The sequence below is a fragment of the Pan paniscus genome, chromosome 14 (genome assembly GCF_029289425.2).
Source record: "Pan paniscus chromosome 14, NHGRI_mPanPan1-v2.0_pri, whole genome shotgun sequence".
NCBI classification, from domain to species: domain Eukaryota; kingdom Metazoa; phylum Chordata; class Mammalia; order Primates; family Hominidae; genus Pan; species Pan paniscus.
Window position 1 is genome coordinate 49,457,630 of NC_073263.2, and position 17,657 is coordinate 49,475,286.

The following is a 17,657-nucleotide window of genomic DNA, read 5'->3' on the forward strand; positions in this document are numbered from 1 at the left end:
AGGAAATGCACTCCTGGGCATTTATCCCAGTGAAAGGAAGACCTGTGTTCACAAAAAAACCTTACACTAATGTTTATAGCAGCATTATTCATAGTAGCCAAAAATTAGAAATAATTCTGATGTCCTCTAATGAATAGCTAAACAAATTGTGATAAATTCATACCACAGAATACTAAGAAATAAAAAGGAACAAACGATTAATACATTCAGAATTCTACTGAGTTTAAAAAGCCAATCCCAGCCGGGCATGGTGGCTTATGCCTGTAATCCCAGCACTTTGGGAGGCCAAGTCGGGCAGATCATTTGAGGTCAGGAAGGAGTTCAAGACCAGCCTGGCCAACATGGTAAAACCACGTCTCCATAAAAATACAAAAATAAGCCAGGCATGGTGGCACATGTCTGTAGTCCCAGCTACTAGGGAGGCTGAGGTAGGAGAATTGCTTGAACTGTGGAGACAAGGGTTGCAGTGAACCAAGATCCGGCCACTGCACTCCAGCCTGGGCAACAGTGAGACTTTGTCTCAGAAAAAAAAAAAAAAAAAAAAAGCCAATCCCAAAAGGTTACACATTATATGATTCCATTTTTTTTTTCTTTTTTCTTTAGACGGAGTCTCCCTCTGTCGCCCAGGCTGGAATGCCATGGCGTGATGTCGGCTCACTGCAACCTCTGCCTCCCGGGTTCAAGCGATTCTCCTACCTCAGCCTCCTGAGTAGCTGAGATTACAAGCGCATGCCACTACGCCCGACTAATTTTTGTATTTTTAGTAGAGACTGGGTTTCACCATGTTGGTCAGACTGGTCTCGAACTCCTGACATCGTGATCCACCCGCCTCAGCCTCCCAAAGTGCTGGGATTACAGGCGTGAGCCACCGCGCCGGGCCTATATGATTTTATTTAAATAACATTCTCAAAATGACAAAATGGAGAACAAATTAGTAGGTGCCAGAATGAGGGAGAGGTATGGGAGAGAAGTATGGCTATAAAAGGACAACAAGAGGGATCCTTATTAGTGATGGAAATGTTCTGTATCTAGACTGTATCAATATCTTAGTTATGATGTTACTATTGTTGGAAACTAAGTAAAGGGTCCAAGGGATCACTCTGTATTATTTCCTACAACTGCATGTGAACCTATAATTATCTCAACCTATAATTATCTACCTATAATGAATGTAAACATTAAAAAAGAATGTATCATATTACAAGTCATTAATAAAATAAAAACTCATGGGCCCATTTTTAAAACTTAAATTTATTAAAATGGGGGGAAAGGCCGAGCATGGTGGCTCACGCCTGTAATCCCAGCACTTTGGGAGGCTGAGGTGGGCGGATCACAAGGTCAGGAGTTCAAGACCAGCCTGACCAACATGGTAAAACCCCGTCTCTACTAAAAATACAAATATTGGCTAGGCGTGTTGGCGTGTGCCTGTAATCCCAGCTACTCAGGAGGCTGAAGGAGGAGACTCACTTGAACCCAGGAAGCAGAGGTTGCAGTGAGCCGAGATCACGCCATTGCACTCCAGCAATGGTCTCAAACTCCTGGCCTCAAGTGATCCTCCCGCCTCGGCCTTCCAAAGTGCTAGGGTTACAGGCATGAGCCATTGTGCCAGGAGTGACCATTGCTTTTGATCATCAATGAAAGTATCAACATGGGGTAAAGATAAAACAAAACAAAATTACAAAAAATAGTTTTTGCCTTGCTAACCACACTCTGAGAACCACTAAACACTACTGAGACAAAGAAATTAGTCAAGCCATAAATAACTATTGATAACAACCAAAAATAAAGATTGTGTTTTTATATAGCAACTTACAACATAATTCCTCATGCATTATCTTACTTGATGCTCATAACACTCTTGATATGGTAGGTAAAGCTGATATTATTTTTCACACATATAAGAAACATCCTTTGGGCTAACTGAAAAACTTGTTCATTGTCTTAGCCAATAAGTGACGGAGCTGGCCTTCTAAACCAGACTTGGTGACTCTAGCTGCAGAATTTTCCCCACAATACCACATTTCCTCTCTGCCCTGCCAATGGAATACAGAAAGATCTACTTCTTTTCTTCCTCCTTAATATGTCTGTAGCCTGTAATCTGTTGATCTGTCTACCAGGTCCCTCCCACAACAGGGAGGAATTATGGGAGCCACTATTCAAAACAAGATTTGGGTGGGGACTCAGAGCCAAACTCTATCAGGATTCAATGCAAGGGACAACTCATCTTGGAACCCTTTCCTGACTGCCTCTGCCTACCTCTCATGCTCCACTCTCACCGTGGCTGATGCAGAAGTTGTTGTGCTGTGTATGCCTTTTCATAGCACATATCACATTATATTGAAATCACTGGGGTATTTGACCTCTTTTCCTCTCCAGACTTGAGCTCCTTGAAGGCAAGTCTATGCGCTTGATCTTTGGTGCTGATTCAGTGTCAAGAAGTTAAGTGCTGAATGAATGAAGAAATTTAACCAAAAAATAACTACTGAGTGAATGCCAGCTCTGTTCCAGCTGTGGATCTAAGCAGCTAAAGGTCCAATGGCAAGCAAAAATCCACACAGCATCATTGTTCACGTGACTTACACTCTACTTGGAGTGCAGACATGAGTTAAATACCCACACTAATGAATAAATAACTAAAACTAAAATATGTGCTTTGCAGGATGAAGAGTACAGCTCAACAAGAGCAGTTAAAAAGGACCACGACCTTGACTATTTTTGTTCCTTTCATTTTGTTTTCATTTGTTTATTTGTTTGGATTTTAGATGGAAGAGATCTGAGTATGATTAAGACTTAATGGGAATAATTCAGGTGCATGTGAGAGGTTAAATAATAGCAAACAATAAAAGGAGAGAAAATGATTAAATAACACAGTATGCTTCTTGAGGATAGAAAGAATTATACTTTTGTCAAGACACTAGCCTGGATGAGAGAAGAAACACCTCTCCTGAAGCCACAGGAGGGAAAACTGAGGAAGTAGATGCAGAGGTAGGTAGAGGGTAGGTTTTGTACAAGTAAATTGAATGAGGTCCTGTCAAAAGCTTAAATTTTGTCTGAGTGAAAGGAGTCAAAATGATCTACTGGAAATTAGGTGAAAGGTGAGGGTGTCAGAAATTTGAAGGGAGTGAAGAGGGTTTGAAGTTTTCATTATAGAGTGCAGGAAAGAAAGTTAACAGAAAAAAGTAGCAGGATTGCTGGGGTGTGTTAAGAACCATCTGAGGTTGGTGATGGTGACTATATACCTACAAAAATGTGCCTATTTTGTAATTTTTCTCCAGCAGCCTGGGAGGCCCGGGGCAAACACAGGGAAAGCAAACCATTGTGTTCATTCAGGGTGTGGTTTTGCCAAATTGCAATGAGGAAGTGGCAGTGGGTCAAGGCAATTTAGAGTATTTGGTGAGAATGTTATTGAAATAAAAGACCATGAATCCAAGAGGAGAAGCCTGATGGACTGGAAGGAGTAAAGGAGAGGGGGCGGTAGTGGACTGGAGGACCCAAGGAGATTAAAGAACAACAATAGCGAAAATGGTTGAATATGAGGCTAGAAGGGAAAGTAGAAGCATGGCTTGTGGAAAGTGGGGTGGTGGAGCTACCCCTGAACATTCTCCAAACATTGCACTTCTTCAACAATGTTCAGTATATTAAAATTATGATGAAAAGGTATTAGAGGATACAGCATGAAAGCTAGGCAGTGAGAGCCAAGATGCAAAGACAAGTAGTAAAAGGTGATGACTTTTTGGCATCCTTGTTGCTCCTCTGTCAATCACTATTAGCACAGGCCTCAGATTGCACTCTACACTCTACCCCCTCCCAGGTTCCACCCTCCCAGGGTCAGAGACCGGCTGGGACTGTTAAGAGGGGAGGGCATGGTTACAGATCAAAATGCTTAAATTTGCTATTTTGAAGGTAGAAGGTCCAGGTGATAACAGTGTCATGGAAGTATATGGAAGAGGTAGAGAGGTTAGTGGAAATGAGGAAATTGGAGTTTTTGAGGGCCCTCCACGGAAGGTGAGGGCACACTGGAAAGAGAAGTCTGTGAGCCACACATCTAAGTCTTTGTTGAATGATAGAGTGTAACCTGGAGGCAAGTATGGGACAGGGACTAGGAAGGAGTCAAAAGGTATGACTTGCCAGGCGCGGTGGCTCACGCCTGTAATCCCAGCACTTTGGGAGGCCGAGGCAGGCAGATCACGAGGTCAGGAGTTTGAGACCAGCCTGACCAACATCGTGAAACCCCGTCTCTACTAAAAATACAAAAAGAAATTAGCCGGGCGTGTGCCTGTAATCCCAGCTACTCTGGAAGCTGAGGCAGGAGAACTGCTTGAACCTGGGAAGCGAAGGTTGCAGTGAGCTGAGATCGCACCACTGCACTCCAGCCTGGGTGACAGAGTGAGACTCCATTACAAAAAAAAAGTATGACCTGTGGTATGAGATAATTTGTCTCAGGAGAGTGAGGGAGTAATGATCTAGAAGCAGCAGTGGAAAGCAAGGCAGACACAAAACCTCATGGCAGATCCTGAGGTAAGTGCAGCAGAAAAGAGTAAACAGCCAGCACTAAACCTAGAGAAAGAGACATGTTAGAAGAATCATTGCCTACGCTGTGCCCCAGTGGACTGTGTCAGCTCAAAAGGTACGCCTTTCAAATTGTTCAAACCCACACTCTGGGCTAGCTTGGCCTTGTCTGGGAAAGTGCTGACCTCAGGAAAAACCAGATTTCAGTTAAGACAAGTTGATGAAGAGATGGAGGAAAAAGGCTATTTCTGGTATAGTAGAATAAATAAATATTCATTCATTTAAGAGAAAACAGATTGGCCGCCTCTAAGATTGTGTTTTATCACTTGACTAAAAGCTGTGTGAGGCTGGGCGCGGTGGCTCACACCTGTAATCCCAGAACTTTGGGAGACAGAGGCGGGTGGATCACCAGGTCAAGAGATCCAGACCATACTGGCCAACATGGTGAAACCCCCCATCTCTACTAAAAATACAAAAATTAGTTGGGTGTGGTGGCAGGCACCTGTAGTCCCAGCTACTCGAGAGGTTGAGACAGGGGAATTGCTTAAACCCAGGAGGCGGAGGTTGCAGTGAGCTGAGATCATGCCACTGCACTCCAGCCTGGGTGACACAGCAAGACTCTGTCTCAAAAACAAAAAGTGTGAATGAATTAACTCTTGCTCCAGTTGTCGTATGGAAGGGATGTGGGTAGGAAAATTCACAGTTTAAACCTCCATCAGTGGAAATAAGGTGGATATAAAGCACAAAGTAAATTGAAAGTTGATATGGTTTGGCTATGTCCCCACCCAAATCTTATCTTGAATTATAATCCCCATAATCCCCACATATCAAGGGAGAGACCAGGCGGAGATAATTGAATCACGGGGATGGTTTCCCCCAGGCTGTTCTCATGATAGTGAGTGAATTCTCAGTAGATCTGACAGTTTTATGAGGGGCTCCTCCCTTTCACTCAGCACTTCTCCTTCCTGCTGCCTTGTGAAGAAGGTGCTTTTCTTCTCCTTTGCCTTCCACTCTGATTGTAAATTTCCTGAGGCTGCCCCAGCCATGCTGAACTGTGAGTCAATTAAACCTCTTTTCTTTATAAATTACCCAGTTTCGGGCAGTTCTTCATAGTAGTGTGAGAACAAACGAATACAAAAGTCTATACCCTCAAGAGAAGCTTTGCAAAGTGCCTCTGTCCCTGACTTCCAAAGTCATTGTTTCAGAAATTCTCTGGAAAGCTTCCTCCCCAGGTGAGCTTTCAAGTACTATAGCAGAGGCTGAGCAGTAGTGGAAATAGGGGAGAGAAAGAGAGGAAGAGAGAAATAGGAGAGAGAGAAAGAGAGACCTGTTAGAAGAGGGTGTAACTAGGAATCACCTGAACTCAAAGGTGGAAATTCAGGTCTCAATTAATTTTATTCTATGTTTTATCTGAAGGAAAGAGCAGTGGCTAGATAAGACACTTGCTAATTCTTAGAAGGACTGGAAAGAAATACAGCATAATGTTAAAAATACCATTGTGGTCTCTGGCTAGGAGACATTTTTTCTTCTTTGTACAATTCTTTATATCTGTATTGTCTATATCAAATATATATAATTTTGATATTTAGAAAAACTGTAGAAAAATATTTATGCCCTGTTAAAATTCCTCACAAGCACATAACAGCTATTTTTAGGGTAAAATTGGTTGCAAACTAAAGGAATTACAAAGCTCCAAAATAAATTATCTCCAATAATTTCAGTAGTAGTACAGTAATTATGAAGAATCAATATAGTAAATTTCATAAAAATGAAACGTGTTAGAAAAGCAAACAACATGCTAAAACACCAGCTGTGTGACTTAATGTCAATACGTATCACAAAACACCATCTACAGTATATAAAAGAGAAAATTCAGAGCTGCATGAAAACTTGTTACCTATAATGGGAGGAAGAAACACATTTTAGGAAATCAGCATGACAAGATACTAAAGTGGAAATAAGTAAATAACTATTATTTTCAAATAGTTTCAGAGTAATATTAGTCACTAGATGAGAATTTTTTAATTAAACACAATTTTTCCTTAAAGTATCAACAAGGATATATCCTCTATTTCAGCACAACTAAGAACCAAAAATGTGTATTAGTCTGCTTTAGCTAGATTGTGCTATGGTAACAAACAGCCCCATAAATCTCAGTGGCTTACAACAATAGTGTATTTCTCACTCATGTTACATGTTAGGGGCTGCAGGTTGGCTATGGCTTCACTCCATCTTTCTTCTCATTCTAGGACTTAGGCTGAACAAACAGTCTCTACTGAGACATATTCTCAAGTCTGAGGAAAATATTGACTTACTGGAAAACAGCAAAGACTCAAAGCTTCTACTAAGAATTGGATATTGCAACCTCATTTTATTGGTCAAAGGAAGTCACGTTGCTAAGCCTGATACTATGGCAGGGGTGTATACTCCTTCCAAGGGATGCACTAAATTCACATGGCCTTGGACAGAGATGTGCAATCCTTTCATAGGGAAAGGGACAATGAATATTTGGCATAATAATATAATCCATCACAAAATTCATTCACTTACTGAGCATTTACTATGGTGGTAAACACTAGAAAAGTGCAGTGAAGAAGGCTGGGTGTGGTGGCTCACACCTGTAATCACAGCACTTTGGGAGGCCGAGGCAGGAGGATCATGAGGTCAGGAGTTGAAGACCAGCCTGGCCAACAGAGTGGAACCCTATCTCTACTAAAAATACACAGACACAAAAAAATTATCTGGGCATGGTGGCGGGCGCCTGTAATCCCAGCTACTTCAGAGGCTAAGGCAGGAGAATTGCTTGAACCCAGGAGGCAGAGGATGCAGTGAGCAGAGATTGTGCCACTGTACTCCAGCCTGGGTGACAGAGTGAGACTCTGTCTCAAGAAAAATGCAGTGAAGATAAAAAACATTGTTTATATCCTTAGGAGCTTAGTGGATAGCTACCATAGAATGTTTGCTATACATATATACCACACTATATCCTGTACTTATGGATCCCATTTAAGCCTTTCAGTAGCTCTATAATGTATTATAAGTATTTATCATTCTTATTTTATTTAAGGGAAAACTGAAGTTTTCCAATTAGCCCAAAGTATCTGTGGTAGATTGGGAAAATGATAAAAATTCTTCCTCTTCTGGCTACCACACCCTTGCATGTCTTAAAATACACTTGTTAAAAGTGAGAACGCCTGTAATCCCAGCACTTTGGGAGGCCGAGACAGGCGGATCACGAGGTCAGGAGATCGAAACCATCCTGGGTAACATGGTGAAACCCTGTCTCTACTAAAAATACAAAAAATTAGCCGGGCGTGGTGGTGGGTGCTTGTAGTCCCAGCTACTCGGGAGGCTGAGGCAGGAGAATGGCGTGAACCCAGGAGGCGGAGCTTGCAGTGAGCCGAGATTGCGCCACTGCACTCCAGCCTAGGCGACAGAGCAAGACTCTGTCTCAAAAAAAAGAGTGAGAATGAATTGACTGTTGCTTCAGTTGTAGTATGATGGGGAAATGGGTGGGAAAATTCAGTTTAAACCTCCCTCAATGGAAATAAGGTGGATATACAGCACAAAGTAAATTGAAAGTCTATCCCCTCAAGAGAAGCTTTGCAAATTGCCCTTGTCCCCTGACTTACAAAGTCACTGTTTCAAAAATGCAATGTACCCTGGAAGCCTCCTCCCCAGGTGAGCTTTCAAATACTATAGCATATCTGATCTTCTCAGCAAGAAGTGTAGACTCTTTCTCCACTCTTAAATCTGAGCTGGTCATGTGAGTTTCTTTGACTAACGGGCTATTAACAAATACAGCAAGCAGAGGCTTGAAATATGTTTGCACACAGGGACTTGCCCTTTTCCTGCTCTTGGAACCATGCTGCCATGATCACCCTTCTAAATGAGTGACACGTGGCTCAGCTGCCCCTATTGTACTAACTTATAGCCTATACATCACCAGACAAGTGAATGAGGCCACCTTAGATCATCTAGGCATGTGCCAGTGCACCACCTTGCAACAGATAACATGAAAGCCCAGCAGAGACATGCTGAGATGGCCATCCACCTGGGCCTCAGAATGAAAAGCTAAATAAATAGTTGTTGTTTTGAATCACCAACTTTTGGGGTGGTTTGTTATGCAGAAAAAGCTAACTAATATACAGGAAGAAAGGACAGAACAGAAATATATATACAAGCCTATCTGTTTCCAAAGCCTTGTTCTTTCTGTTAAGCTATACCTCCCTCTCTAGGATGGAAGAGGGATCTTGAAAAGTCAGGTACTCTATTCACGCAAAATGAATCTAACAGATATTTACTGGGTGACCAGTTTAGCACGTGTCAGGCACTTTACTATGTTTAGATGCACTGTATTGAACAAGAAGGAAATAGCTCTGTCATCAAACAGCTTACAGTGTAATGGCTAGGGGAAAGGAGTAACGAGTAATAATTACATAAAAAAAGAATGTATTATTTTACCCTTGATCCCAGGAGGTCAAGGCTGCAGTGAGCCATGACTGTACCACTGCACTCCAGCCTAGGCAACAGAGCAAGACCCTGTCTCAAAAACAAAAAACAAAAAAAGAATTCATTATTTTACATTGTTATAAGAGATACAAAGAAACCCAACATAATTATGAGAAAACTATGGGATGGAAGAAAAACAGGGAGTTAGAAAAGGAGCTCTAGTGTAAGTAGAGGTATAAGGGGAGCGAGCAAGTCCTCTCTAAAGAAATGGTGCCAGTTGTGGTCTCCAGAAAACAGAGACTGAGATGGAGTTAGGAGTGCAACGCATTTAGTAAAGAGTAATACTTGTTTTCTAGAAGGTGAGAAAGAAATATTGGACAGAGGAAAACCACATGATTATCTCAATAGATGCAGAAAAGGCCTTTGACAAAATTCAACAACGCTTCATGCTAAAAACTCTCAATAAATTAGGTATTGATGGGTCGTATCTCAAAATAATAAGAGCTATCTATGACAAACCCACAGCCAATAACATACTGAATGGGCAAAAACTGGAAGCACTCCCTTTGAAAATGGGCATAAGACAGGGATGCCCCCTCTCACCACTCCTTTTCAACATAGTGTTGGAAGTTCCGGCCAGGGCAATCAGGCAGGAGAAGGAAATAAAGGGTATTTAATTAGGAAAAGAGGAAGTCAAATTGACCCTGTTTGCAGATGACATGATTGTATATCTAGAAAACCCCATCGTCTCAGCCCAAAATCTCCTCAAGCTGATAAGCAACTTCAGCAAAGTCTCAGGATACAGAATCAATCTACAAAAATCACAAGCATTCTTATACACCAATAACAGACAAACAGAGGGCCAAATCATGAGTGAACTCCCATTCACAATTGCTTCAAAGAGAATAAAATACCTAGGAATCCAACTTACGAGGGATGAGAAGGACCTCTTCAAGGAGAACTACAAACCACTGCTCAATGAAATAAAAGAGGATACAAAGAAATGGAAGAACATTCCATGCTCATGGGTAGGAAGAATCAATATCGTGAAAATGGCCATACTGCCCAAGGTAATTTATAGATTCAATGCCATCCCCATCAAGCTACCAATGACTTTCTTCACAGAATTGGAAAAAACTACTTTAAAGTTCATATGGAACCAAAAAAGAGCCCACATCACCAAGTTAACCCTAAGCCAAAAGAACGAAGCTGGAGGCATCACGCTACCTGACTTCAAACTATACTACAAGGCTACAGTAACCAAAACAGCATGGTACTGGTACCAAAACAGAGATATAGACCAATGGAACAGAACAGAGCCCTCAGAAATAATGCCGCATATCTACAACTATCTGATCTTTGACAAATCTGACAAAAACAAGCAATGGGGAAAGGATTCCCTATTTAATAAATGGTGCTGGGAAAACTGGCTAGCCATATGTAGAAAGCTGAAACTGGATTCCTTCCTTACACCTTATACAAAAATTAATTCAAGATGGATTAAAGACTTAAATGTTAGACCTAAAACCATAAAAACCCTAGAAGAAAACCTAGGCAATACCATTCAGGACATAGGTATGGGCAAGGACTTCATGTGTGAAACACCAAAAGCAATGGCAACAAAAGCCAAAATTGACAAATGGGATCTAATTAAACTAAAGAGCTTCTGCATAGCAAAAGAAACTACCATCAGAGTGAACAGGCAACCTACAGAATGGGAGAAAATTTTTGCAACCTACTCATCTGAAAAAGGGCTAATATCCAGAATCTACAATGAACTCAAACAAATTTACAAGAAAAAAACAAACAACCCCATCAAAAAGTGGGTGAAGGATATGAACAGACACTTCTCAAAAGAAGACATTCATGCAGCCAAAAAACACATGAAAAAATGCTCATCATCACTGGCCATCAGAGAAATGCAAATCAAAACCACAATGAGATACCATCTCACACCAGTTAGAATGGCGATCATTAAAAAGTCAGGAAACAACAGGTGCTGGAGAGGATGTGGAGAAACAGGAACACTTTTACACTGTTGGTGGGACTGTAAACTAGTTCAACCATTGTAGAACTCAGTGTGGCGATTCCTCAGGGATCTAGAACTAGAAATACATTGACCCAGCCATGCCATTACTGGGTATATACCCAAAGGATTATAAATCATGCTGCTATAAAGACACATGCACACGTATGTTTATAGCAGCACTATTCACAATAGCAAAGACTTGGAACCAACCTAAATGTCCAACAATGATAGACTGGATTAAGAAAATGTGGCACATATACACCATGGAATACTATGCAGCCATAAAAAATGATGAGTTCATGTCCTTCGTAGGGACATGGATGAAACTGGAAACCATCATTCTCAGCAAACTATCACAAGGACAAAAAACCAAACACCGCATGTTCTCACTCATAGGTGGGAATTGAACAATGAGAACACTTGGACACAGGAAGGGGAACATCACACACCGGGGATTGTTGTGGGGTGGGGGGCGGGGGGGAGGGATAGCATTAGGAGATATACCTAATGCTAAATGACGAGTTAATGGGTGCAGCACACCAACATGGCACATGTATACATATGTAACAAACCTGCACGTTGTGCACATGTACCCTAAAACTTAAAGTATAATAATAATAAAATTTTTTAAAAAAAGAAATATTGGACAGAGGAATCATCAAATCATAACCTGACAAGAAGCCAGAAAGACCGGAGCCCAACACGGAGCTCTGGAGCAAAGATTGCCTGTTAGAGGAATTCCATATTGGGTGGAAATGCCTTGTACCACTGATTCTGACAATAATCACAGTCACTGGCTGGGGACACCCTGAGAAAAGTGTGACCTCAGTTCAAATAGAGGGGGACCCTGAAGGAGCCACCACTGGACACTGTTGCCTAACCATGCTCTTCACAACTGGGCAGTGAATCCTTTTTTCTTTTTTTTCTTTTATTATTATTATTATTATTATTGAGACAGGGTCTCACTCTGTCACCAAGGCTAGAGTGCAGTGGCATGATCACAGCTCACTGCAGCCTTGACCTCCTGAGTAGCTTGAGCTACAGGCACGTGCCACCACACTTAGCTAAGTTTGTATGTTTTGTAGAGATGGGGATTTGCCATATTGCCCAGGCTGGTCTCCAACTCCTGGGCTCAAGCGATCTGCCCACTTCGGCCTCCCAAAGTGCTGGGATTACAGGCATGAGCCACCATGCCCAGCCAAAATTTACCCTTTTAAAGTGTACAGTTCTGTAACAGTAAGTACCTTCACATTGTTTACTAACCATTACCACCATCTATCTCCAGAATTTTTTTATCTTCCCCAACTTAAATTATATACCCATTAAATACTTCCCAATACCCTTTCCTTTTAGCCCCTCGCAGCCAATATTCTATTTTCTGTCTCTATGAATTTGCCTACTCTAGGTACCTCATCATAAGTGTAAAATCATACAATATTTGTCCTTTTGTGACTGGCTGATTTCACTTAGCATAATGTCTTCAAGATTCATCTATGTTGTAGCTTATGTCAAAATTTAATTCATTTTTAAGATGGAATAGTACTTCATTGTGTTTATATTCCACCTTTTGTTTGTCCATTCAAACATCAATGAACACTTGGGTTGCTTCCTTGTTTTAGCTATTCTGAATAATGCTGCTTTGAACATAGTATGTAAATATTTGTTTAAGTCCCTGCCCTGCCTTCATTTATTTTGTATATGTACCTAAAAGTGTGATTGCTGGATTATATGGTAATTCTACATTACATTTTTTTGAGGAACCAGCATACTGTTTTCCACCGTGGCTGCACCATTTTATATTCCCAACAGCGCACAAGGGTTCCAAATTCTCCACATTCTCACCAACACTTGTTATTTTCTGGTTGTTGTTTTTTATAATCCATCTTAATGGGTGTGAAGTGATCTCATTGTAGATTTTTTTTTTTTTTTTTTTTTGACAGAGTCTCACTCTGTTACCCAGGTTGGAGTGCAGTGGAGTGATCTCGGCTCACTGCAAGCTCCGCCTCCCAGGTTCAAGTGATTCTCCTGCTTCCGCCTCCCAAGTAGCTGGGATCACAGGCACCTGCTACCACTCCAGGCTAATTTTTGTATTTTCAGTAGAGACAGGGTTTCACCATGTTGGCCAGGCTGGTCTTGAACTGCTGACCTCAAATGATCCATCCACCTCAGCCCCCCAAAGTGCTGGGATTACAGGCATAAGCCATCATGCCTGACCTAATTGTAGCTTTTTTATTGTATTTCCTCAACAATAAGTGGTGCTTAAAATCTTTTTATGTAGTTTTTGTTGTTGTTGTTGTTGCTGTTTAGACAGAGTCTCACTGTATTGCCCAGGCTGGAGTGCAATGGCACAATCTTGGCTCACTGCGACCTCCACCTCCTGGGTTCAAGTGATTTTCCTGCCTCAGCCTCCCAGTTAGCTGGGATTACAGGCATGTGCTACCAGGCCTAGCTAATTTTTGTATTTTTAGTAGAGACGGGGTTTCACCATGTTGCTCAGGCTGGTCTTGAACTTTTGACCTCAGGGGATCCACCCTCCTCGGCCTCCCAAAGTGCTGGGATTACAAGCATCAGCCACCGCACCCAGCCAATCTTTTTATGTATTTATTAGGCATTTGTATATCTTTTTTGGAGAAATGCCTATTCAAGTCCTTTGTTCATTTTTTAATCAGGTTGTTTGTTTTTTGTTGTTGTTGTGTTATAGGAGTTCTTTATATATTCAAAATATTAATCTGTGGCTCAAGACACTAGAGATTGTTGGGATGGCTTCAAACAGGCCATATATCTGGAGCAGGTCTGAATTCATGGCTGTGTGACCTGTGCTTACTCAATAATAAAAAGGTCCCACCATCTTGAAGTTCTCAACAAATTTTAAATAAGGAGTTCCATATTTTTATCATTGGGCCCTTCAAATTATGTAGCCAGTCCCTCATTTCTGGTTGTCAGTTGGGTTCTTCATTCTTCTCTACCTTTTGTCTGCATACACAGAAATGTCAAAGATGACTTCTTTACGCACATATCTGGTTGCCTGTGTTGGAATGGATGAAAAAGTTACGGACGGCCAAGCATCTTTGTCCCTTTCTCCTTTTTTTTTTTTAGACAATGATGTCGTTTATTTAAAATGTTTACTCCAAGAAATATATATATATATATATATATAAAATAAGACAATTATAGCACTAAACCAGTCACCTTCAGCCAAATCACAACCTCCTCTTTGATTCCCCTTCACACTAAGCCTCTTTCAAATTCTTTTTCCTGAGCTGGAAGACCAGTCAGATGCCCGCAGGGTCATGCAAAGCACATTCCCAGCCGGACAACTGTGTACCTTTCTCTAGGAGTGCACGACACTCTTCCCCCCAACTCCTTGTTTTAAAGGATTTAACCCATTAGGAAACCCATTTTTCAATCTAGGCCAGAAGGAGGTGCGGGACAAGGCAGTCTTCACTTTGAAGGTCCATTACCTGCTCCAGTCCTTGGGCTAGGGTTCTAGAAGAGGCTGGCTGCCGAGTTTACATGAGGCCACTGAAGATCTAAGTCCAGCTCTGCCCAGGGCGGCTCCTGCAAAGCTTTGTCCCTTTCTCTACATGGCCTCCCTATGTGGCTAGCATGGGCTTCTTTAAAACATGGCAGTTGTATGGCAATCATACTTTTTACATGGTGCTGGTTTTCCTCTAGAGTGAGTAGTCTAAGAGCCTGAGAAAAAAACTGCAAGGATTCTTATGACCTAGCCTGGCAAAACATATAGCATAATTTATGTCACATCCTATTGGTCACCAGCCTGCTTGTACCATCTGGTCCTTCTGCTTTTCAAGAGGCACTATAAAAAATTAAAAAGCTTCCAATTATGTGGTCAATTTTAGAATAAGTGCGATGTGCTGAGAAGAATGTATATGCTGTTGATTTGGGGTGAGGAGTGCTGTAGATGTCTATTAGGTCTCCTTGGTCCAGAGCTGAGTTCAAGTCCTGGACATCGTTGTTAATTTTTTGTCCCATTGATCTGTCTAATATTGACAATGGGGTGTTAAAGTCTCCCACTATTATTGTGTGGGAGTTTAAGCAAATCCAAAAGAACGGAAATCATAACAGTCTCTCAGATCACAGTGCAATCATATTAGAACTCAGGATTAAGAAACTCATTCAAGGCTGGGCGCAGTGGCTCACGCCTGTAATCCCAGCACTTTGGGAGGCCAAGGGGGGTGGATCACCTGAGGTCGGGAGTTCAAGACCAGCCTCACTAACATGGAGAAACCCCATCTCTACTAAAAATACAAAATTAGCCAGAGTGGTGGTGCATGCCTGTAATCCAAGCTACTCGGGAGGCTGAGGCAGGAGAATCACTTGAACCCTGGTGGAGGTGGAGGTTGCAGTGAGCCGAGATGGTGCCATTGCACTCCAGCCTGGGCAAAAAGAGCGAAACTCCATCTCAAAAAAAAAAAAAAGAAACTCATTCAAAACCGCACTACTACATGGAAACTGAACAAGCTGCTCCTGAATTACTACTGGGTAAATAACGAAATTAAGGCAGAAATAAAGATGTTCTTTGAAACCAATGAGAACAAAGACATAATGTACCAGAATCTCTGGGACACATTTAAAGTAGTGTGTAGAGGGAAATTTATAGCACTAAATGCCCACAAGAGAAAGCAGGAAAGATCTAAAATTGACACCCTAACATCACAATTAAAAGAACTAGAGAAGCAAGAGCAAACAAATTCAAACAGTAGCAGAAGACAAGAAATAACTAAGATCAGCGCAGAACTGAAGGAGATAAAGACACAAAAAACCCTTCAAAAAATCAATGAATCCAGGAGCTGCTTTTTGAAAAGATCAACAAAATAGATAGACTGCTAGCCAGACTAATAAAGAAGAAAAGAGAGAAGAATCAAATAGACGCAATAAAAAAATGATAAAGGGGATATCACCACTAATCCCACAGAAATACAAACTACCATCAGACTACTATAAACACCTCTACACAAATAAACTAGAAAATCTTGAAGAAATGGATAAATTCCTGCAAACACACACACTCCCAAGACTAAACGAGGAAGAAGTCAAATTCCTGAGTAGACCAATAATAAGTTCTGAAATTGAGGCAGTAATTAATAGCCAATCAAACAAAAAAAGTCCAGGACCAGATGGATTCATAGCCAAATTATACCATAGGTACAAAGAGGAACTGGTACCATTCCTTCTGAAACTACTCCAAACAATAGAAAAAGAAGGAATCCCCCCAACTCATTTTACGAGGCCAGCATCATCCTGATACCAAAACCTGGCAGAGATACAACAAAAAAAGAAAATTTCAGGCCAATATCCCTGTTGAACATCGATGCAAAAATCGGCAACAAAATACTGGCAAATGAAATCCAAGAGCACATCAAAAAGCTTATCCACCACGATCAAGTCGGCTTCATCCCTGGGATGCAAGGCTGGTTCAACATACACAAATCAATAAACCTAATCCATCACATAAACAGAACAAATGACAAAACCACATGATTATCTCAATAGATGCAGAAAGGCCTTTGACAAAATTCAACAGCCCTTCATGCTAAAAATTCTCAATAAGAGGGAAACAAACAAATGGAAAAACATTCCATGCTCATGGATAGGAAGAATCAATATCATGAAAATGGCCGTACTGCCCAAAGTATTTTATAGATTCAATGCTAACCCCATCAAGCTACCAATGACTTTCTTCACAGAATTGGAAAAAACTACTTTAAATTTCATATGGAACCCAAAAAGAGCCCACATAGCCAAGACAATCCTAAGCAAATAGAAGAAAGCTGGAGGCATCACGTTACCTGACTTCAAACTAAACTACAAGGCTACAGTAACCGAAACAGCATGGTACTGGTACCAAAGCAGATATATAGACCAATGGAACAGAACAGAGCCCTCAGAAATAACACCACACATCTACAATCATCTGATCTTTGACAAATCTGACAAAAACAAGCAATAAGAAAGGATTCCCTACCTAATAAATGCTGTTGGGAAAACTGGTTAGCCATATGCAGAGAGCTGAAACTGGATCCCTTCCTTATACCTTATACAAAAATTAACTTAAGATGGATTAAAGACTTAAACATAAGACCTAAAACCATAAAAACCCTAGAAGAAAACCTAGGCAATACCATTCAGGACATAGGCATGGGCAAAGACTTTGTGACTAAAACACCAAAAGCAATGGCAACAAAAGCCAAAATAGACAAATGGGATCTAATGAAACTAAAGAGCTTCTGCACAGCAAAAGAAACTATCATCAGAGTGAACAGGCAACCTACAGAATGGGAGAAAATTTTTGCAATCTATACATCTGACAAAGGGCTAATATCCGGAATCTACAAAGAACATAAACAAATGTACAAGAAAAAAAAACAAACAACCCCATCAAAAAGTGGGCAAAAGATATGAATAGACACTTCTCGAAAGAAAACATTTATGCGGCCAACAAACATATGAAAAAAAGCTCATCATCACTGGTCATTAGAGAAATGCAAACCAAATCACAATGAGATAGCATCTCATGTCAGTTAGAATGGCAATCATTAAAAAATCAGGAAACAACAGATGCTGGAGAGAATGCAGAGAAATAGGAACACTTTTACACTGTTGGTGGGAGTGTAAATTACTTCAACCATTGTGGAAGACAGTGTGG

At 41.1% G+C, this 17,657-nt stretch overlaps 1 long non-coding RNA gene across 3 annotated transcripts in view; it reads right to left on the reverse strand.

The window, feature by feature from the left end:
• The window catches only part of LOC129393635 (uncharacterized), a 35,489-nt gene that overhangs the window by 3,610 nt on the left and 14,222 nt on the right, over positions 1-17,657 (reverse strand). For 2 of the 3 annotated variants that reach the window (XR_010109693.1, XR_010109694.1), the window contains one exon: positions 8,974-9,051. The exons of the other annotated variant lie outside the window; for it this stretch is intronic. This is a non-coding gene — a long non-coding RNA (uncharacterized LOC129393635). The remainder of the gene's footprint in view (positions 1-8,973; positions 9,052-17,657) is intronic. 3 annotated transcript variants of the gene reach the window in all.